Source organism: Thermobia domestica, chromosome 18 (assembly GCF_964235325.1).
Source record: "Thermobia domestica chromosome 18, izTheDome1.hap1.1, whole genome shotgun sequence".
Classification (NCBI taxonomy): Eukaryota; Metazoa; Arthropoda; class Insecta; order Zygentoma; family Lepismatidae; genus Thermobia; species Thermobia domestica.
In genome coordinates, this window is record NC_137471.1 from 131,128,358 (window position 1) to 131,151,955 (window position 23,598).

The following is a 23,598-nucleotide window of genomic DNA, read 5'->3' on the forward strand; positions in this document are numbered from 1 at the left end:
ACGAAACGGTAGCGCTTGCTCCACGAAAGGATAAATTTAAAGGCATACATTAAAAAGAAAACCGAGACGCGTTGGAAAAATTTAAAAAAAAAAACTCGAATGTAACTCACCCTTGTCAAAAAAAAAAAAAAAAACCTACATGACTTTTAATGGGAAAAGACGAAACATGGCAGAAACAAAGAATGAAATGGAAAAATAAAGAATCATTGTACTTACAGTACTAAGAAGAATCCACTCATTTCGGAACTGGAATTTATTCATGTGCATTTACTGGTACCTTTTTCTTAATGAAATTACCGTACAACACGTGCTTTCATAAATTTTATAGCTATCCATTATTGCGCTAGTATGCACAAACATACACACAAACACCCACATCCACACACTCACACTCACAAACACACAAGCACAATGGGTTTTATTGACAGTGCAAAATTTAGGATTAAACATTTATAACTCCAATTTAAGACATCTGTACTTTGGAGGTGAAAAGTCGAAAAAGAAAGTACATCTTAAAATTAATTAATCTCTGAGGGATGAAAGCGAAAAAACATAACCATTAATTTGAATTCTATATTTATTAGTTATATGTACAATGTGCACCTTTTTCGTATAAAATATTATTCATACTATTTGTAATGCAGAAAGAAACACTAATTGTCCATATTATTTGTAATACAAACAAGAAATATGTAGACAATGCATATCTGTTGGTTATAATCTAAAACTTACAGAGATCTTTTAATAATATAAAATAAAAAGAATTAAATTTTCCTATTGATTTCGTATGAAGGAAACCACATTTCATAGTTATTAAAAGTACAGAAATGCAGCATCATATCAAAAAAGCTTCACGTGCTTAAGTAGGTTAAAAAGGGGGACTGCGATAAGTATCCCACTTCGTCTATTATTTCAGTAGCAGTTTCTTCCATCTTTTAGTTTTCGAAAGAGATGCCTTTACACTGATTTCCAACAAAGCGAGGAGCAGAAGGTCAATATGTTTCGAGAATGCCGAATCCTTTTCATCCTCAAACAACAAGGCAGATGGAAGTGAATATCTTTCTAATAACGTTTTGAAGATTTGTCACAATTGTTCATTTGAAGATCTTATTAATGCTTTATTTTTACTTACGACTATGTCTTTAAGACTAGTTTGCACAACGGAAATTTCGCCCTTTTTCTGCGGTAGTTGAATTTCATCTCCAGCTCTTTGGAAACCAAGCATTGGAGAAAGGTCACTTCTCCTCCCAATGATGACAGATAGGAACACTGAAACAGAAAAATAAAAATAAAAATCATGAACAATCATAGTTCAATGTTTCAGGTAGAGAGAAAAAGGAAAAAAATAATTACAATACCTCATGTGTAACTACAATCAATACGCAATAAAACGATTGGTTACTGTACTCGATTGCATGAAGTCACTTATTCTCAATAATCCACTTTTAACGACCTTCCATACAGCGAAATTAAACTACCATTAATTAAAGTTATTCTGTAATACCTTAACTTTTGATTTTATTGCAGCTGTTAACTCTGATTGTTCAGGAGGATCAAAGAAGTTGGAAGGATATAAGACTTTATATATACACGTACATGAGAAATAATTCTGAAACGCTCATAGAAGGCTACATTACGTATGTGCTCATAATATAAAATGCCACTCCAAGACCAACTTTAGGATGTGAGCTAAAAGTGGCGATCAAGTATATCGATACGATATCATAACTGATGAAAAAAAAAATCTTTGAGTTTTATGTCCCACGATTATGTCGTCTAGGCTAAAGGAGACGGTGATGATGAAGAATGAATGAAATGGTGGGTTGAAGAAAGTGGGAGGAAACGGAAGAACCCCGAGGAAACCCACGCACACGGTGTTTGTCCACCACAAAGTTCACTTGGCGGGGACTAGGATCATAACTGATGTAGACCAGCATGGTATGAAAGAAAGAACTTTCTAATAATAAAATAATATAGCTACTCATTTATGAAACACAACTAGACAGCGATAGAAATTATTATCTTTCACTACTGCTACGTAACCTACAAAAAGAAGTTAAAATTCAGCATTTACATATCGTGACAGAACTACGCTATCGGATGCAGCAATCTGACAAGCTGCATACAGTTGGAACTAAGCAGTAGAGGTATTCTACTGTCATAAGAAATTTCATCCTGATTGGATACGATTTAGTAAGTTGAATTTATGATGCAAGTCGAAACATGTATTAGCATTTCAAAATATGGCAAAAAATAAAGTGAAAATTACAAACAAAATGGTGTATAACTTTTATATTCCGAAAGATCCCAAACTGAGAGCATAATGCTGGCTCCCTCACTTGTTACTGGAGTATTTTAAAAAGTAAGACTTCTAGGACCAGAATTCTATCACAATCAGTAGGGTGAAAATAGTCACATTATTTGTTTCGAACAGTGTTAGAAGTTGTGGTAATAATAATAATAATAAAATATACTTCTCTTTGGTGAAAATTATATTATTTACCCCTCTGTTGAGAAATATATTTTCGGGAGGAGTACTTTTACCCATTCAAAAAAAAAAAAAAAGCGCGAACACAATAACATGTGATATATTTCATATTAGAGCTTTCCTTATATATAAGTACTTAAGTCAAATAAAATAATTGCTGAAGTAATAAAAATCATTAAACAAGGAAATCTTTAAAAATCTAAAATAATAAATAAATAAATAAATAGTGTGTGTCTGAAGAAGACAAGGGTAGTTGCTGAAACAGTTACATTTAAAGAAAATTGGGGCAGTGGTGGCTCGGTGATAAGAGCGTTCACCTCTTGTGTCTGGAGCCCCTGGATCGATCCCAGCTCACGCCAAGCGGCTCTGTGTTGGACAAACACGGTGTGCGTGGGTTTTCTTGGAGTTCTCCAATTTTTCCCACATTCTTCATTCCACCATTTAATTCATTTCTCATCATCACTGTCTCCCTTAGCCTCAGTGCCTGATCGTGGAACGTTAAATCGAATACTTCATTTACATAAAAGTATTGCCTTGTTCAGCAATTATTTTATTTTAGTTAAGTACTAATAAAATATTACTATTTTCTTTTCTTCTTGCTCGGCATTTTCTTACATGTGTATTATAAAATAACATGTCTAAAACTCACCTGTCACACCTTCGGTGTGTAGGTCATCCTCCACAGTGATTATTTCTAGAGCAGCTCGACGAGCAGAAAGGGGTGAGAGTTACGGCTTCAAGTTCAGTTAAGAAAGATTCTGTGCTAGGTGGTCTGCTGATCAATTCATCATTTGCACAAGCATTGGCCACACACTCTGGAAAGTAGGAGTACATGCAAGTCTTATCTTTGCAAATAACATGTATTTACAGCTAGGCCTATTACAACGACTAAATACATTTAACATGAAATGTAGCAGTTTAATTTCATGTAAACAGTAAAGTGAGCTTTTTATCATATTTTGTATTAAAAAAAAAAAAAAAAAAAAAAACCTAAGAGCATATAGAAAGGAAAATGAGTTGGCAAGAAAATATCAGCCATAAATTTCACATGCTTTCTGTTCTGATATTTTCAGCGTAAAGGACGGTGTGAGGAAGAAATATTTTACAAGAATACCATGCTACAAGAAAAACAATTACATCCCATTCCTTCTGAATATACGTTTTCATAATTATCTTTAAAAGTTAAATTTAAATAAATTACAGGTCGTAATGAACAGATAAGATTACCCAAACTGTTCTAATGAAACAATTTCTTGTTTTGGACATGCATTACCAATACTGGTACAATTTCGATCGAAATTAAATTTATGTATCAACCCAGAGTCCGAAATCGTGCTAATCTCAGTGCGGGAATGGTTACTTCTTAAATGGAAAGAAACGTAAAATAAATATTGACAAACTTGTGGACAGATAGATTTTATGGATTATTGTCTGCCCGTTGTTAACAAAGCAGGGATCGGATTTGAGAACGCAAAATATCGCATCTTGAAAACAAAGAACACTAATGACTACCTGCGTTTACGAAGGTGGACCTTTTCTGAGCAAAGACACCAAGGCAAGTAATTTCTTGCTATGTACTGCTTCATTTAAATTCTGCAATGTAAAAAAAAAAAAATCTTAAATTTATAATACAAGCTTGATAAAATCAAGAGCTCCAACTCTGGGATAGATTTTATTAAAAAAATATATCCTACTCTGGGAGGAGCAGTCGTCACCTCTGGATCCGCCCCTGTCCTTCTTGCGGCAGCAGATATGTAAGCCCCGAAACAATGAGATATGTTTCTTTTTACTGATGGGGCTGCAATGCCCCAGTGATAGGGCGTTCACTTCTAGTGCGTGGGGTCACTGGTTCGATCCCAGCTCGTGCCAAGTGGGCTTTGTGGTGGACAAACACCATGTGCCTGGGTTTTCACGACATTCTCCCGTTTTCGCCCACTTTCTTCATACCACCATTTTTCACTTTTCCTTATCACTATCTTCCTTAGCCTCGGTGCCTTATCCTGGGGCGTGAAACTAAATATTTAATTTCATTTCTTTTTAATGATGAGGATGTGGTGTTCTACTTGAAAGCAGGTTTTTGACACAAAGAGACTTCCCTTGTTATTGCACGCATAAATATTATGGGGATATTCCCTATGTCAATAGCTCGGTAAAATACATCTGACTGGGACCACCACCAGCCCCCAACCACGGACCATTAATAAGACATTTGATTTCCTTTGAATCGTTTTACGATTAGCAGTGGAACTTATAATAATGTAGTCATGTAGAAGATACTTAACTGAGTTGGAATATATTTTCTTGAAATTTAGTGGCAACATTGATCAGTATCCATCATCACATGCTGGCACAGGAGCCTAGAATGCGATGGAGCTCTCTACTCAATTAATGAACAAAAAATTCGAACACTGTCAAAAACCCGTTACATTATTATGATTCCCACACCCAATTCTGTGGCACAGCTACGGTAGCCAAGTGTCTTGTGAGGGTACGTAGGTGCGACAGGACGGTGGTCGCAGTTTGAGAGTGCTCTCAACTGGGGTAATATCCTCCCACTGATTATGCACATATACAATGAGAGCACTACTTTAACAAACGAGTCTATCAACTATACATCGATTTTGTGGATTTTTTCACTAGATTTAAGGCACTAGTGTTACAAAAGGCCTAACAAAACATAACTGAGTGAGCCAAGGGGTTAGAACTTCCATCGGTCAGAATTTTGAAGTCATACACGATTTATAGCAGCTGGCCACTAAAATGCAGGAATGCTATATAACCGAGTCAGTAGGAGCACAGCAAGAGGGCCCGAGCAGCAGCGACGGGACGCGTTCGTAGGGAGCAGGCGCGTCAGCGACGGGAAGTACACGTATAAACGAGGATCGTGGAAGAGCACACTTACATATACGATACTTTCACTGATCACTTATGCTGTACACTGACAGTAATTGTTTTTTTTTTCACACCCATTCCTTCACGAAAAATGTTTCTCATAATATTTTACCTACAAATTTTCTATTTGGTAGAACCGTGTGCTCGAGTGAAGCAGAATTTTGAGTGATGGTGAAAGCATTGTAAGCGTAAGTGTGCTTTTCAACTATCCTTGTTTACGTGTATAGTCTCCGTCGTTGACGGGCCTGCTCGTTGCCGCTCGGGCCCTCTTGTTGTGCTCGTGCCCGGACTCGAATAGAATGCATTTGTGCTTTTTAGTGGGCACCTAGCAAAAGTTCGTTCGTGTTTTATGCACTGTGCTTAATATGCCATACGTCTACTCTGTATTTATACTAACCCCCGTGAAGTAAATCTGCAACTAGTAATGGAGCTCCTCACTTAGTGCATGAAAGCTCTAACCTAACCTGAAAATGTAATGTGTCAAAATTTGGTAGAACCGTCTGTTCCAGTAATGCCTCCAAAAGCATACACTTACTGTCATCTCGGCGTATGAGGCCCGGGTTCGATTCCCGGCGGGAGCTGATGTTCGGATTCACGTTAATCAGTAGGCCCACGTCTTATATAGTCTTGCTGCTAAACAGGACGTTAAACTCAAAATCAACTCAACTTACTGTCATCTCGTTCTTTGCTTGTATCCAGCCGTCTTTCGCCTTGGCAAATAGTTCCACAATGCGTGCAGCTTTATTATAGGGATCAGTTGTATAAGTAGTAGTAGTAGGAACAGGTTAGAAGACCCGCGGAGGTTGGTTGCTACTGTTCTCGACATGAAATGGGCAAATTAAAGACTTGTCCAATTTTTTTCGTACATTTTACACTCCGTATAGTAAAACTGCACCCCAGAATGACATACTTTCCTATGCATACTCACTCCCATATACGGTTTATTAAGTTTAAACACATACATTATCATTTTACTACCTTCACTATTGATATTTTATATAGTATTCTACCTAAAAATATTTAATTTGGTAGAGGTGTCTGCTAAAGTTAACCTAATGGAGGTATCCTCGTTCTTTCTACGGTATTTTAATACACTGTAATAAGAAACAATAGGCAACGCTGTATGAGAGGAGCTAATACTCAATCTGCTGAATTTTACACAGAATATACCTAGATAGGAATAGGATAGGAATTATACTTACTTGTCTTAAAGCTGACTTCTTCACTTAAACACAGAAAACCATCATAACACCACAAAGTTCCATGGCAATTCTGAAATGGCTCACGATTCCCAGCATGCACTGCTCAAACTGCAGTTACAATACAGGGAACGTCCGCGCTTGCAGCACTTAAAAAAGACGTCTATTTTTGGTGATGTTCGACAAGTGATTCTTTGTACCATTCTGGCACGTGATACACACGTACAATTTAGGTCATTTTTCACACGTCATTTTTGTTACCATTTTGGTACGTGATAAAGACGTTCCAAATTTTCAAAAGACGCCATTTTGAATTCGAACCCCAAAAAAAGACGTGTTAATGACGTGACTGTGCTACCTGGGTAGTTACCGGGGGTGGGGTATAATCAGCAACCAAACATATACAATCTATATATTAATCGATTCAGCTTGACAAAACAAATCGATCGATACCAAATTTAACTACTTCCGGTTTACCACTTCCGGTTTACTAGGCCTAATTTAATTTCCATGGGTCGGATATAATCAGCAACCAAACATATACATTCTATATATAAATCGATTCAGCTTAACAAAACAAATCGATCGATTCAAAATTTAAGTACTTCCGGTTTACTGAGCCTAGTTTAGTTTCCGGGGGTGGGGTATAGGCCTAATCAGCAACCAAACATATACAATCTATATATTAATCGATTTAGCTTAACAAAGCAAATCGATCGATACCAAATTTAACTACGTCCGGTTATTCATTTCCGGTTTACTGAGCCTCATTTTGTTTCGAGGTGTGGGGTATAATAAGAAACGAAACATATACATTCTATATATCAATCGATTCAGCTTAACAAAACAAATCGATCGATACCAACTTTAACTATTTCCGGTTAACCACTTCCGGTTTACTGAGCCTAAATTATTTTCCGCGAGCCCGATATAATCAGCAACCAAACATATACAATCTATATATCAAGCGATTCAGCTTGACAAAACAAATCAATCGATACCAAATTTAACTACTTCCGGTTAACCACTTCCGGTTTACTGAACCTAATTTAGTTTCCGGGTGTGATATATAATCTGCAATGAAACATATAAATTTATATATTAATCAATTCAGCTTGACAAAACAAATCGATCGATACTAAGTTTAACTACTTCCGGTTAACCACTCTCGGTTTACTGAGCCTAATTTAGTTACCGGGGGTGATGTTTAATCAGCAACCAACATATACAATCTATATATTAATCGATTCAGCTTGACAAAACAAATCGATCGATACCAAATTTAACTACTTCCGGTATACAAACCCTAATTTATTTTCCATGGGTCGGATATAATCAGCAACCAAACATATACAGTCTATATATCAATCGATTAAGCTTGACAAAGCAAATCGATCGATACTAAATTTAACTATTTCCGGTTAACCACTTCCGGTTTACTGAGCCTAAATTATTTTCCGCGAGCCCGATATAATCAGCAACCAACCATTAAGAATCTATATATCAAGCGATTCAGCTTGACAAAACAAATCAATCGATACCAAATTTAACTACTTCTGGTTAACCACTCTCGGTTTACTGAGCCTAATTTAGTTACCGGGGGTGATGTTTAATCAGCAACCAACATATACAATCTATATATCAATCGATTCAGCTTAACTAAACAAATCGATCGATACCAAATTGAGGTACTTCCGGTATACCACTTCCGGTTTACTGAGGCTAATTTAGTTACCGGGGGTGGGGTATAATCAGCAAGCAAACATATACAATCTAAATATTAATCGATTCAGCTTGACAAAACAAATCGATTGATACCAAATTTAACTACTTCCGGTTTACCACTTCCGGTTTACTAGGCCTAATTTAATTTCCATGGGTCGGATATAATCAGCAACCAAACATATACATTCTATATATAAATCGATTCAGCTTAACAAAACAAATCGATCGATTCAAAATTTACGTACTTCCGGTTAACCACTTCCGGTTTACTGAGCCTAATTTAGTTTCCGGGGGTGGGGTATAGGCCTAATCAGCAACCAAACATATACAATCTATATATTAATCGATTCAGCTTAACAAAACAAATCGATCGATACCTAATTTAACTACGTCCGGTTATTCATTTCCGGTTTACTGAGCCTCATTTTGTTTCCAGGTGTGGGGTATAATAAGAAACGAAATATATACATTCTATATATCAATCGATTCAGCTTAACAAAACAAATCGATTGATACCAAATTTAACTATTTCCGGTTAACCACTTCCGGTTTACTGAGCCTAAATTATTTTCCGCGAGCCCGATATAATCAGCAACCAAACATATACAATCTATATATCAAGCGATTCAGCTTGACAAAACAAATCAATCGATACCAAATTTAACTACTTCCGGTTAACCACTCTCGGTTTACTGAGCCTAATTTAGTTACCGGGGGTGATGTTTAATCAGCAACCAACATATACAATCTATATATTAATCGATTCAGCTTGACAAAACAAATCGATCGATACCAAATATAACTACTTCCGGTATACTAACCCTAATTTATTTTCCATGGGTCGGATATAATCAGCAACCAAACATATACAGTCTATATATCAATCGAATAAGCTTGACAAAACAAATCGATCGATACCAAACTTAACTACTTCCGGTTAACCACTTCCGGTTTACTGAGCCTAATTTATTTTCCGGGGGTTTGATATAATCAGCAACGAAACATATACAATGTATATATCAATCGTTTCAGGTTGACAAAACAAATCGATCGATACCAAATTTAACTACTTCCTGTTAACCACTTCTGGTTTACTAAGCCTAATTTATTTTCCGGTGGTGGGGTGTAATCAGCAACCAAACATATACAAGCTATATATCAATCGATTCAGTTTGACAAGACAAATCGATCGACACAGATTTTAACTTCTTCTGGTTAGTTTTATTTCTTTCGCCCTTTCCTTTTTGTGTTTTATCTCATTTTTACTTTTTGTCAGAAATGCTTTTAAATAAATATAAATCTCGTAAACTTAACTAAGAAAGTCGTGCGCCTTCAAAGAAACAAATGTTGTGGGGACAACTATTGAACAATAATATGAGCACGTTTTTGGCAACGTCAACATTTAAGAATTATTTTATCTACTGTTTTTATTGAAATTAAAAAGAAATCAAAAATCGGTGTGAATTGGCTCAACCAACTTTTATTTTTATATAACCTTTAAGATTTTTTTTTAAATAAAATATGTTCTCTTGAAAGCACTTAATTAGAAAGGAAAAATAAACAAATTGGTTGAGTTTTGAATGGGAATGTAAAAGCAGGAAAAGTAGTGTGAAGACCAGTGTGAAGTTGACCAGCGAATATATCTTCAAACGTATTTTTTTGTGTGTGTGTGTGTTTTGAAAAAGGGATTTTAAATTTTCGAAACAATCAACAACAGATAAGTCTCTCTTTCTATTTTTCCAAACAAAAAAAAATCTCTTCAAAATAACCAATAACAAATAATTAGCTTTTGCTTTGATTCGAAATATGACGGTGTTACCAGTGTGCGCAGTATAAAATGATTGTGTTAATTCAACTCAATTTTAACACAGGGCAGTGGTTCCAGCGTGACTATCACTATACGGTGTTAGTTCAACACGTACACCACAGTGTTGGCGTTTAACTCAGGGAGTGTGTTACGTCTTTAACACACAACCGGTGTTGAGCCGTGCCGTAAGCGTTAATGAACCACAAAATTACTCCCCCAAAATATGTTAAATCGCCTATATGCGTAATGTGTTTACATTATGCTGAGTCTAAAAAACACTTAAAACAAGTAAAAAAATGTACCCCAGAGGCGGAGGGGAGGGGGCACGAACCACCTACCTTTCAATTACTAGCCTCATGCTCTTCCGACTTGGCCACGATTCGATGAAGGAAACGTCGCTTGTATAGGGATAAATTTTTGAGGCCTTTTGAATTTAGCTAATCAGATTGCTCCCTTAAACCGCGTATATTCAACGACAATCTTTCGGGATAAGATAAAATCTTCTCGCCGTGTAGACCTAATTCGATAACAAAATGATGACTGTCTATTTACTTTATTCTATAGTTCTTCCATATTCACTTTCAAATGATCGGCGCTAGTTGCCATCTAATAAAGTTGATGCGTTTGTTACTTCTTGTACACAATCGCGTAGAAAAAGAAACAATAAATGCATCAAATGTGGGAGATGAATTTAGAACACCTAAATGGCACATATCTAGCATATCTTGTGCTGTTAGGGTTTTTTCAGAAACATTACGTAAAACAATTGAAAACACATCGCGCGGTTTGCATTTTGAAATTTTGCGTATACTGGATTTGTTTAAGTATTTCTTTCTACTGTGTCTGTCTGTAGCTTCAATTCATAAGCCTTTATAATTACATGTCCAACATATTTGGCAATCACGCAGAAAACAATACCGAAGATTCTACACTTGTGTTAATTTAACACACAGGCTGTGTGTCATTTCAACTACCGGCATTTGACACACAACTCCAAATGGAGAGTGAGTTGTTCTAACCACTTGTTTGTGTTATATTTTAACACAATCGTGTTAACACATAGGCATGTCGTTGAAATAACACAACGATTTTTTACAGTGTGAAGTTTCATCACCCATTTCTTTTGTAAACACTTTTTATGTTTTTCGAAAACTGTTTTTTCTTCGATATAATCAACAATCGAACATCAAACAATTGATTTTGGTTTTCAATCGAAATTTGTAAGTATAGGGACCTGAATAAATTTTGCCACATTTTAACTTTATTTTGTAAATATCTTCTTACTATTTTCGAAACAAGCTATTTTTTCTTCAAATTAATCAATACGAAACAGAAAACAAATGATTTGCTTTACTTTTAAAGAAAAATTTAAAAGTATTAGAGAGGCTAGTGTGAAGTTGCCTCGGAACTCCCTCGATTATTGGATAAATATCTCATTACGTTTTTAGAAACAAAGATTTTTACTTCAGAACTATCAATAACAAACGAAAAACAAACTCTTGACTTCGTTTTCGAATCAAAATTTGAAAGTAAGAAGGGCCAGTGTGAAGTTGCTCCCCCAACTGTATTTTGTAACCCTTACGTTTTTTTGAAAAAAAAAAAAACATTTTCTTCAAAACAATCAATATCAAACGAAACACAAATGATTGGATTCGATTTCGAATCGATATTTGAAAGTACAGGGCCAGTGTAAACTTATCCTTCCCCCTCAACTTTATTTTGTAAATGTCTCTTTATTTTTTTCGAAACAAACGAGTTTTTCTTTAAAACAATCAATAACAAAATATTTTGGTATCGAATCGAAATTTGAAAGCAAGGGCTAACTTCACGTAGATGTAACTACATAACCAAAATAAAAACATCGAAATTCTTAATGTTCTCTGTTCATGTAATGCTTTTTCACGTTTCTGTTTTGTTCTTAAGCAAAAAGGCCTGCTAACTAACTAACTCTATGGACTATAGAGGCTGAAGGTTGAATGCTGCATTCACAAAAACTCTCCTTTCACTTCTCTCATTAGGCAAGAGTATCCAGTTTCTACTTTATACTCCAATTTTGCGAGATCCGTCTTAACATTGTCCTCCTATCTTCACCTAGGATTTTCCTATTGGTCTTTCTCCAATTGAATTTCCAGTTAAAACTTTCAAACCACTCCTACATTCTTCCATTCTGGCTACATGACCTGCCCACTTGAGCTACCAAGATTTCATAACCGTAACAATGTTTGGTAAACAATATAAGTTATGCAGTTCCTCGTTATGAAATTTCTGCCATTTCCCATTCCTGTCGTTCTTGGGACCGAATATTCATCTAGGGGATTTTATTCTTCAATACTCTCAGTTTGTGTTCTTCTCTCAGAGTAAGCGACCAGTTTCAAAACCATACAGTTCAACAGGGATGATTATCGTTTTGTAGATGTTAAGCTTCAAAATCTACGACAGAATTCTTGAAGATAAAAGATTCTGATCTGAATAATAACACAAATTCCCTGCTTTCAATCGAGATCTTATTTCTTCGTAGATATCGTTTTGGTCTTTTAATATTGATCCTACGCTAACAGCACAATTATATAGCAGGCATATGCCTATCATGTTCCCTCAGGTTCATGGAAATGTGCCCAGTGTGTGCCTTATGTACCTGTGAGAGAGAAACCACATGGATGGCAAGTGATAGTCACAGTCCATGTCCGCCCCTAAGCACATGCCTCATATGTACCTGGGAAACTTACCTAGTATGTTCCAAGTAGGTTCCCCATGTCGTAAGCATCAATGAACCACATAATTATTCACCCAAAATATGTTAAATCGCCTATATGCGTAATATGTTTACATTAAGATGAGTCTAAAAAACACTTTAACCAAGTAAAAAAAATGTGCCTCGGGGTAAGCGTGAACCACCAACCATTTGATTACTAGGCGAGTTCTGTTCCGACATGGCCTCGAAGTCGATGGAGAAAATGTTGCTTGTAGAGGGATAAATCCTTGAGGTCTTTTTAATTTGGCTAATCAGGTGCTGTTGTAACCCTGTATATTCGACTATAACCATTTGGGATCAGATAAAATCCGCTCGCCATGTAATTTTATAACAAAATGGCGCGCTTTTCTTTATTTCATTGTTCTTCCATTTTCACTTTCAAATGATCGGCGACAGTTGGCATCTAAAAATACAATTCTTTATCCCTAACTACGTAAATAATTAACTATTCACATATGTATGAAAGATTCATCTTAATATTTATTCATCAGTTATGTCATTTCTTTCTTCTACATTTATCTCCCAAATTTCTTGCATTTGTTGCTACTTTTTTCTAAGCGATTGTGTACTAGGACAGAAAGTGGAGCAAAAAGCTCGAGAAACCGTTGCATGTTACTGCGCAAGAGCAAATGCAAACAGCTGACTGTAAGTCGTGTGGCGCTGCAGATATCAATAATGTCATAAGTATCTGAAAAAGTATGCACCTAAAGCAGTAAGTACTTCGAACATGAAAGATATATGTCCCAAGTGACGATATAAAAACAAATGATTATCACAGTGCTAAACTGAGCCAGGTATATAAATACTACATTTGTGGTACATAGTCGTAAATATCAATTAGCTGTAACAAGCACCTAAAACTTTAGGTAGCTGAAGTATACTTAACACATGAATACCATATGTAACAAGTGTCGGGTACCTAAAAAGTAGCTGAGACACCTAAATGGCACATGCCTAGCACATCTTGTGCTGCTATGGTAGATATGTGAAAGTATCCACTTTATTGGAAGAATTCTTTGAATTTTGACATTTCCATAACCCGACCCCGGAAACTAAATTAGGCTTAGTAAACGGGAACTGGTTAACCGAAGTAGTTAAAATTGGTATCGATCGATTAGTTTAGTCAAGCTGAATCGATTGATATATAGATTGTATATGTTTGGTTGCTGATTATACCCCACCCCGGGAAACTAAATTAAGCCCAGTAAACCAGAAGTGGTTAACCGGAAGTACTTACATTTGCTACTGATCGATTTTTTTTTTGTCAAGCTGAATCAATTTGTATATAGATTGTATGTGTCTGGTTGCTGATTATACCCACCGCTGGAAACTAAATTAGGCTCAGTAAAGTGGTTAACCAAAAGTACTTAAACTTGGTATCGAACGATTAGTTTTCTCAAGCTGAATCGATTGATATATAGGTTGTATATGTTTGGTTGCTGATTATACCCCACCCTCGGAAACTAAATTAGGCTCAGTAACCCGGAAGTGGTTAACCGGAAGTAGTTAAATTTGGTATTGTTCGATTCGTTTTCTCAAGCTGAATCGATTGGTATATACATTGTATATGTTTGGCTGCTGATTATATCCCACCCCCGGAAAATAAATTAGGCTCAGTAAACCGGAAGTGGTAAACCGGAAATAGTTAAATTTGGTATCGATCGATTAGTTTTGTTACGCTGAATCGATTGATATATAGATTGTATATATTTCATTGCTGATTATTCCCCACCCCCGGAAAGTAAATTAGGCTCAGTAAACCGGAAGTGGTTAACCGGAAGGAGTTAAATTTGGTATCGATCGATTTGTTTGGTCAAGCTGAATCGATTGATATAAAGATTGTATATCCCTTTTGGGATCCTATGGGTCATTTTGACCCATACGCGTTTTTCATGGTACATTGCGATATTTCTCTTCTATTTGAGCTTTTTCGTCCGGCTTTTTTTTGTTTTTGTTTTTCAAGTCCAGAGGCATTGTAGAAGACATTATGTATGGTTTCAGACCTTCCTGCATCCAGACATAGGAAGTGATGACGTCATAAGTCTAAAATGTATTTTTTCATTTACTATGCCTATGTTCAATACTTTTTGGCGGGCTTATTTTTGCACGTACAATATTGAAATTTTGCACAAGCATTCAGTCCACCGAGTAGTATTTACCAGATTTTTTTTCGGATTTGTGAGTTGAAACAGGGGGAACCAGAGGGGCAAATGGTTGAAAAAAGGGATATTTTTACCATCAAAATACCGTTTTTCAGGATTTTTCCGCCTCATGTACATGACAGGGACACACGAGGCATACCGTCTGAACGGCAGTTCCTTTCTGAAGAGAATGACGGTCGAATCATTATCCTAGGATAATTGGGGACGTCACAGGAATTTTTTGAAAAATACACTTCTATATAGGGAAAATGGGACATCTTCGGTATATTTTTTTTATTATTGGCGGGCCTAGTTTTGCACCTAGAAGATTCAAATTGTGCACAAACATTTAGCTGACCTAGTAGTATTTATCAGATTTTTTAAGATCTCTGCATTAAAACAGGGGGCTCCAGGGGTGAAAAATTTGAAAAAAGGGATTTTTAGACAAAAAATCCGGTTTTTCACGATTTTCCCGCCTCACATACATGATGGAGACACGTGGGTCATACCGTCTGAAAGGCAGTTCCATTCTGAAGAGAATGACGGTCGAATTATTATCCTAGGGTAATTAGGGACGTCTCAGTGATTTTTTTCAAAATATACTTCTGTAAAGGGGAATATGAGGCATTTTCTGATTTTTTTGGTGGGTTTATTTTTGCACCTAGAAGATTGAAATTGTGCACAAACATTCAGTCCACCGAGTAGTATTTAACAGATTTTTTACAGATTTCTGCGTTAAAACAGGGGGGTCCAGAGGGGCTAAAAGTTGAAAAAAGGGAAATTTAGACCCAAAAATCCTTTTTTCGGGAATTTCCCGCCTTAGATACATGATGTAGACATGTGAATGTTACCACCTGAAAGGCAGTTCTATTCAGAAGAGAATATGGGCGACAAATGACCCTAGCGTAATTAGGGATATCTCAGGACTTTTTTCCCTGAGATCATAGTGTTTTTTGGTAATTTGGGGCATTGTGGGAATTCTTGATAAAATTTCTCCCGCCCTTACTATTCAAGATAGAAACTTGAAATTTGGCACACCTATTCAGTATACCAAGTACTATTTATCAGATTTTTCTTAGATGGCTAAATTCACACAGGAAGGGTCCAGGGGGGCCAAAGTTCGAGAAAAAAATTTTCCCTCCGAAATTTTCTCTTTGACATTATTTCCCCCGCTTCTGGTATATGGTATGAGCATGCAAGTGATACCATTTGAATGCCAGCTCTATTCTGAAGAGAATGAGGTATGAACCATGATAATACGATAAATAGTGACGATGCAGCAGCTGCTTGACTGAAAGTCTAAAAACTAGCCCAAAAAGCCAGGATCCGGAAAGGGATATGTTTCGTCGCTGATTATACCCCACCCCCGGAAACTAAATTATTACCAACTCCTCGATAATACCTCTCATAAACAACGTCTACCCCGTGTAACAAAATATTTAATTCACATACATTCAACTAACCACGCAGTTACGTAATTATACATCACAATATCAAAAATATCAAGGCACAATCAACATATCGCTAAATCCCAGATATACAATAAACAGTCTTCCCAAAATTTCTTGACAGGTAAGTGACACTTGGCCGAACACAAAATACAAATTAATTTTGAATTTACAAAGAATCCTAATTTAACACTACACATACTACTAAGAAACTAAACTTGAATATAAACTTGAAACCGTAGAAATAGTATTGAAAACTTGAACTATAAACTGCACAACAAGTCAATTAGTAGTCATCACAATAATGTCAGAGTAAGAAAACCATTGTGCGATCGCTCGGGAACTCAATCGGCCAAAACTACGGGTGTAGAATTTAATTACTATTTTGCAAGAGCGAATAGGCTTACGAATTTCAATCACCAACCTCTCAATAGAATGTTAGTAGTAATTGCCCCACCTGACCGCACTCTCGATTATCCAAATCGGGGTCCCCATGGACCATAGTGAATGAATCAGGGATGCTTTGGCACAGCATTGCGTCACCTATTGAAATTTTGCTTATGCTTATTCAGGGGCCGCACGTTGGTGTAAATGAATCAGAGGTACCTTGGTCCTCGAGGCTGGCGAGAAAAACAGGCTACGGCACTGTAAGATGACGTCACAATCTTAGTCCGATCATGGCTGATAGTGCATTTTGAGCTAATGAAAGTGTGCTTGATTTGAATTGTGTTTAAGTTAATTGTAATAAAAACATTTTCAATTTTTGACTGCAAGAATAGGAAACATTCTTGAAGAACTTGAAGATATGGTAAGTTTCAAATTGTAATTTAATAATAATTTTTTGTAGGCCGTTAAGTTGATACCTGACGACTATTGAGGTTTCGGTTGTGTTCACATGTTTACTTATTTGATATTAATAAGATTTTATAGACGACTATTTGGTACTGTATTTAATACTTAACGAATCTTACATTTCTTTCAAATCGTGAGTTTTACATAGTGTTATTTGGGGTTTAGATAATATTGTGTAATACGAAAGTTGTATACAATAATTAGTCACTTCTTGTACTTTTGATAGTAGAGGAGGGTGGGCCACAATGAGACACGGGCCACAGTGATACGTTTGAGTTATCTCTAGTTTGCATGGATGAATTATGTCGCCATCTACAGTGTAAATTGATAAATACAAAACCTACCCACAAGTCCATATTGCAAATGGCTGTACGTTATGGTGTACGCAGAACGACACGTGTGTTAGAAATTCACATCGAAAGTAATTTTTCGGCAAATTATTCAGTACGTCATTTTGTGGTGATCCTCTAAGAATACAAGTAAGTTAAATTCGAATGTTAAATGCATACATCTTTCTTTATAACTCAGTATAATTTTATTAATATAGTGCATGTTCTTCCAGGTGATCGGACTGAATATATGTTAAGAAACAGATCGGGCCAGAATGAGACAAGCACGTATGGGCCACAATGAGACATCCCAAAATACAAAACTATAAAATGAAGCCAAACTGTTGGAAGTTTTTTGGAACATTTTTAGTTCGAGTCGGAGCATTTGGAAGTTGGAACATTTTTACTTATAATAAATTCGTAATATTATTATATAGATTTAAATATTTGTTTCTTTGTTTCTTTGTAGATCCAGGATGTCGAGAGGAAGGAAGAGGAAAACCAACAAGGGATTATTTACGGAAGAATCAATGAGAAAGGCAGTAGAAGCAGTGTTAGTTGGAGTCGAAATTTTCTCTGCGGCAAGCAGCAAAACAATACAACGTGAAATTTCAAACTCTGCAAAGATATGTTAAAAAGCAGCAGTTAAACCCTAAAGATGAGATTCGGATGGTTCCAAAATATAATAGCAGACAAGTGTTCAGTGAAGCAGAAGAAATCTCTTTAGCGGACTACATGATACAGTGCTCAAAAATGTGTTATGGCAAATCCACCAAGGATTTCAGGGAACTAGCTTACGAAATGGCTAAAATAAATAATAAGACGGTTCCAGATTCATGGGAGACCAACAAAAAAGCTGGAATTGATTGGATGCAAGGGTTTTTAAAACGTCATCCCCACTTAAGTATTCGTCAGCCTGAGGGCTGCAGTGTCTCGCGTGCAACTTCATTCAATAAGCACAATGTTACTAAGTTCTTTGAAAATTTAGAGAATGCGTACGCTCGGTCTGAGAAGTTTTCTGATGGAACTCGCATCTATAATTTAGATGAAACCTCAACTACAACAGCGCAGAAACCTAGAAAGATTTTAGCATTGAAAGGCGTGAAACAAGTGAGCAAGTGTGCGAGTGGAGAACGAGGTGTCTTGGTTACAACATGCTGTATTATAAGTGCATCAGGAAATACATTGCCACCAGCAATGATCTTCCCTCGGAAAACCTTCAAGCCACACATAATTCGCGGTGCCCTTCCCGGAACACTAGGGTTAGTTACTAGCTCTGGATGGATGACAGGTGAAGTGTTTCCTGAAGTGATGAGACATTTCGTTAAATACAGTGGCTCTTCAAAGGACAATCCAACCATTCTTATATATGATAATCATGAGAGTCATTTGAGTATTGAGGCATTGAATGTTGCTAAAGAAAATGGTGTGATTGTAGTCACTTTACCACCACACTGTAGCAATAAACTACAGCCGTTGGATGTGAGTGTGTTTTATTCATTTAAAGCTCATTATAATGCAGCTGTCGATTCGTGGTTGCTGCATCACCCTGGAACGCCAATGAGAATTTACGACATTGCTGTCTGTGTTGGGGTAGCTCACGAACGCGCTATGACACCATCAAACATCAAATCTGGCTTTAAGAAAACGGGAATTTTTCCATTCGATAGTGAAATATTCACTGCTGATGACTTTTTAACCAGTTATGTGACTGATCGTGATCCTTGTGATAACTCAAATGATATAACAGCTCCAGCAATCAGTGAAAGTCCCCCAATGGTAGTTTGTGCTGAAAGTGTTGAAGACTCTTCAGGTCCTAGTGTATTAGGAGCAAGTATAGAAATAGACATACAAACAAGTAGCCCTATTGAAAGTAACACTTCTAACTTTATCAGTCTAGTCCTTTTCAAAGGATTCCCTAAAGCTGGTAAAAGGAAACGAGCTGCGACTGGTCGCACGAAAGCGTCAAGCATAATTCCAACTGATACGCCTGAGAAACAGAAAATTGAAAAGAAGCTAGAAGAAAGACAATTGCGCAAACGTAAATCATCTGGCGTGTGTAAAGGTTTATTTCCTTGCAACAAGAAAATAAACGAATATGATTTCATTTCCTCTGATAGCGACGATGAATGTGACTTTAACATTTCATCAAGCAGTGCTGACATAGAATTTCCTGATACTAGCCCTACATTTCCGCATGTTGATCCTAGTGGTTTTCAAGCACTTGAACGTGATCCAGAAGTTGATGATTTTGTGTTGGTTGAATTCACGGGACCTAGAAACATTTTTTACATCGCAAAGGTTATCATGTCAAAAGACAATAATAATGATTTACAAGTTAGTTTTTTAAGAAAGTGCGTAAAATATGAAGGCTACTTTTCGTTTCCTCATGTTCCAGATGTAGCATTAGTTCATCTGTCCGATGTGAAAATGATATTCCCAACTCCGAAACGTTTAGGATCCACAAAGAGATTGCAATCTTTTGTGACATTCGAGTACAACTTCGATTTGCTTACTATCCGTTAACTATATAAGCGCATATCGAGCCGTGACAGTTTAAAATTATGTTGTTTCGCAAGAGAAACCATAAGTTCCTTTGTTTTTATTAGTAAGACCATGTTATTCTTGGTTTTTGTTTTAATTTCTCACTATGTCTCACTGTGGCCCATGGCATGTCTTATTGTGGCCCTATGATGGGCCACAATGACACAAACGGGGGCTATTTTTCGATTTATTGTCACTTCCTTACTGTAACCGATATTTGCTTGGAAATACATGCTTTATGTGCACAATGAACCAAATTCTCATTATAACTTAGGTTCTTAATTTTATAGACACTATTAAACAAAATATTACTGACAACTTATTAAAATATTAAACAATATTACTTTTTGTCTCATTCTGGCCCACCCTCCCCTATATTGAGAGGCCTGGTATTTAAGCAGATTACTACTGTTCTTCTTAAATTCGAATTCCTAGATGAATCTTACGAAAACTTCTATCAAAAATCAGTCTTATGACTTGATTATTTTAAAATCGTGTTTTAGTGAAGATTTGGAACTCGTTTTCATTAAGCAGTCCTTACAGAAAACCACTTCAATATAAATGTATATTTTTTAAACTCAATATTAGTTTTCGTTCTCGCTAATTCATAGTGAAAACGTTGCTTTATTGTGCAAGTGAAATCGTAAAGAAAATGAAATTTTGGTCAAATGAGATGAAAATAAAAGGGGGTTATGTCTCGTTGAGTAGGTCCAGAATATAGCAAAAACCGACAACATTACAGGAAAGAAGTGCGGCAGTGAATATATGAATTTTAATGGTGAGTGCCAAAAGGGCGTAACTGTCGAATTTTAAAATTTGGAGGTAATGCTATGAGGACATGTATAATGGATTGAATTTTATTGTGCCAAGACGCCTTAATGAAAATCTCTATCCTTGGAACGTTATTCGACAATGATATAAAGGTATAACTGAGTTATTAGCATTTGGTTCTGTGCCAGAGAGGCATATATCACTTAACCCGTAACTGTTGTTGTGGGTCTCACAGACCCGTGAAGAAAATTTTACGTTGCGTAGTACTACTACCTAACACGTGAGCGCTGTTGTCTTCGAGTAGCTGCATAACAGTGTGAACTGAGACTGGTGGCTAAACAGTTGTGATTGTTTAACGCTTGCAGTTAGATCTACACGTTGTGGATGGGTCTGTGTGACCCACAACAGTGGCAGCGTAACTTTTTTTTCATTTTGCTGTGCAATCTATTTTAGTCATATTATTTGCTGTTTATGCAATGGGGAGGGAAGCAAACGCACGAAGTATTTCAGTGACAGATCCACGATTTCAATCGTACATTCAATCTGTTATAGACGCAGTTAGTGATGGTGATATTTCTGATAATGATCCAGATTAACTCACATGTCCAAAACAAAGGTAAAGCAGTAATTTTGGTATCATCCATGCGCCATATCAGGGGGGATGTAGACGAACTACCAGAAATAATAAGTTATTACAACATGACGAAAGGTGGAGTGGACTCTTTAGATGAAAAACGCAGTGTCTATTCAACTAGTCGCCGAACACAAAGATGGACCATGGCTATATTTTTTCGCATCCTGGATATTGCAGGGGTGAATGTTTTTATTTTGTTCTCTGCATTCCCACAAACTAAGACACTTTCCAGATTAGACTTTATGAAACCTGTTGCTCGTGAACTTGTCTCAACCCAACATCAAAAACAGACTGTCAAACCCTCACATGAGCCTGGAGTTACGAACATCCATGTCAAGAGTTCTTGGTATTACCGAACAAGAATCACACTAACAAGCCAGGAAGGGAAACAGATTGGGAAAAAGGAAGAGATGTGAATTTTGTGGCTCAGCAAAAGACAGGAAAACACAATACCCGTGTATGTCATGTTTTAGACCTCTTTGCTTAGAATGCGCCAATACAATGTGCAATCCATGATTGAATCTTGTGAAAAAATGAACAAAAAAGTGCAGACATGTTTACCTCCTCAAGTTTTAGTTATTAGGAAGTGAATTATATATGTATTGTAATATTTCTTTTTCTTGAACACTATTCCGACAAAAGAATGCGATTGCTGTGTCACAACCAGATTAGTATGCACAGAAAAAAATTTAATTGTTTAACTACTTTATTACAAACAAAAAAAGAGCCATTTCATTTAATTTAATTTTTCACAAAAAAATTTCCTTTTCTTTTTGGTATTTGCTACTGTGAAATATTCCGAGGACTGAAAAACGTCAGAAAATATAGATATTTGTATTATTCAATCAAGCTAGTATCATTTATAAACATAAAATAGTGCTGGGTCTAATAGACCCAACAACAGTGTTAGTGTAACACAATTTGACAACAGTAGTTAAGGGTTAAGCCTCTAAACTAATAAAATTGCAGTTACGCCTTTTTGGCGCTCATAAAATGATTAGAGTTGTTGATACTATTGAAGTGTTCGCCTAGTTACGCGTGGAAGTAGTCACTATAGTACAAGTGGCATTATTTGTTGTGGGAGTACAAGCGAGCAAAGTCACAAGTTTAAAGGCCTTTAAAAGTTGGACCTACTCAACGAGAAAAAGGCCATAAAAGTAATGACAGTAGTATGGAAAAATCTACAGAAATAGTTTCGAAATCTAGAATGGATTCAAATGATCAAAACGTACGTGGTGCCTGGAAAATTTGGCCTTCAAGTAGTTGTAGGTGGTCAGGCTTTTTTCTAAGAAATTGTTACAATTTTGCTAATTTCTCTTTATATCTTAAAGTTGAATGGAGTTTACGATACTGCGTTAAGTTACGGTAAGGTCTGGGCTAGTTTAGGTTTAGTTAGTAGATTACGGTAGGCTAGGTTAGTTTGTGTTAGGTTAATTGAGGTTATGATTAAGTTATATTCGTTCGTTATTTTTTGTTATTATTAGGTTACATAAAGTTAGGTTATGGTGGATTAGATTAGGGGGTATTACTTTAGCAAACGGCTCTACCAGATTTATATTTATGGACGGATTTTTTTTCTATTTTTTCACTAGATTTTGGCCACAACTGCTACGAAACGTAGCTGAACGAGCGAAAGGGGTTAGAAGTCCCGCAGGGTAAATTTTTCCCTGCCTTTAAGTTACACACAATTGGCGTTGCGACCATTGCAGACGGCCATTTTCCAAAGCTTAACATACACTTACTTGTATTTCGTTCCTTGCTTGTAATCAGCAACCTTTCGCCTTGTCAAATAGTTCCACCATAACGTACTTACTTTCCCATGTGTATTCACTCCCAGTTACGATTTATTGATTTTAAACAATAACTTTAGTTACTCCCCTCAACTATCAGACCTAGAAAAAAATGCTTAATTCACACTACCGACTTCGCAAATTAACTGCATTTGTATACTAAGGTAACGTGCACTAAGCTAATGTAATGTGCATGGCTAAATGCAAGTTACTGTCCTTTTAACAT

General features: G+C 36.4%; 1 long non-coding RNA gene across 1 annotated transcript; it reads right to left on the bottom strand.

Annotated features, from left to right (window-relative positions):
* Positions 1-605: 605 nt before the first annotated feature.
* LOC145674913 (uncharacterized) lies at positions 606-6,757 on the bottom strand. Its single transcript, XR_014129068.1, has 3 exons — positions 6,583-6,757; positions 3,138-3,303; positions 606-1,269 (listed from the first exon to the last, which is right to left on the bottom strand). It is a non-coding gene; the product is annotated as an uncharacterized LOC145674913 (long non-coding RNA).
* Between the last annotated feature and the right edge of the window lie 16,841 nt (positions 6,758-23,598).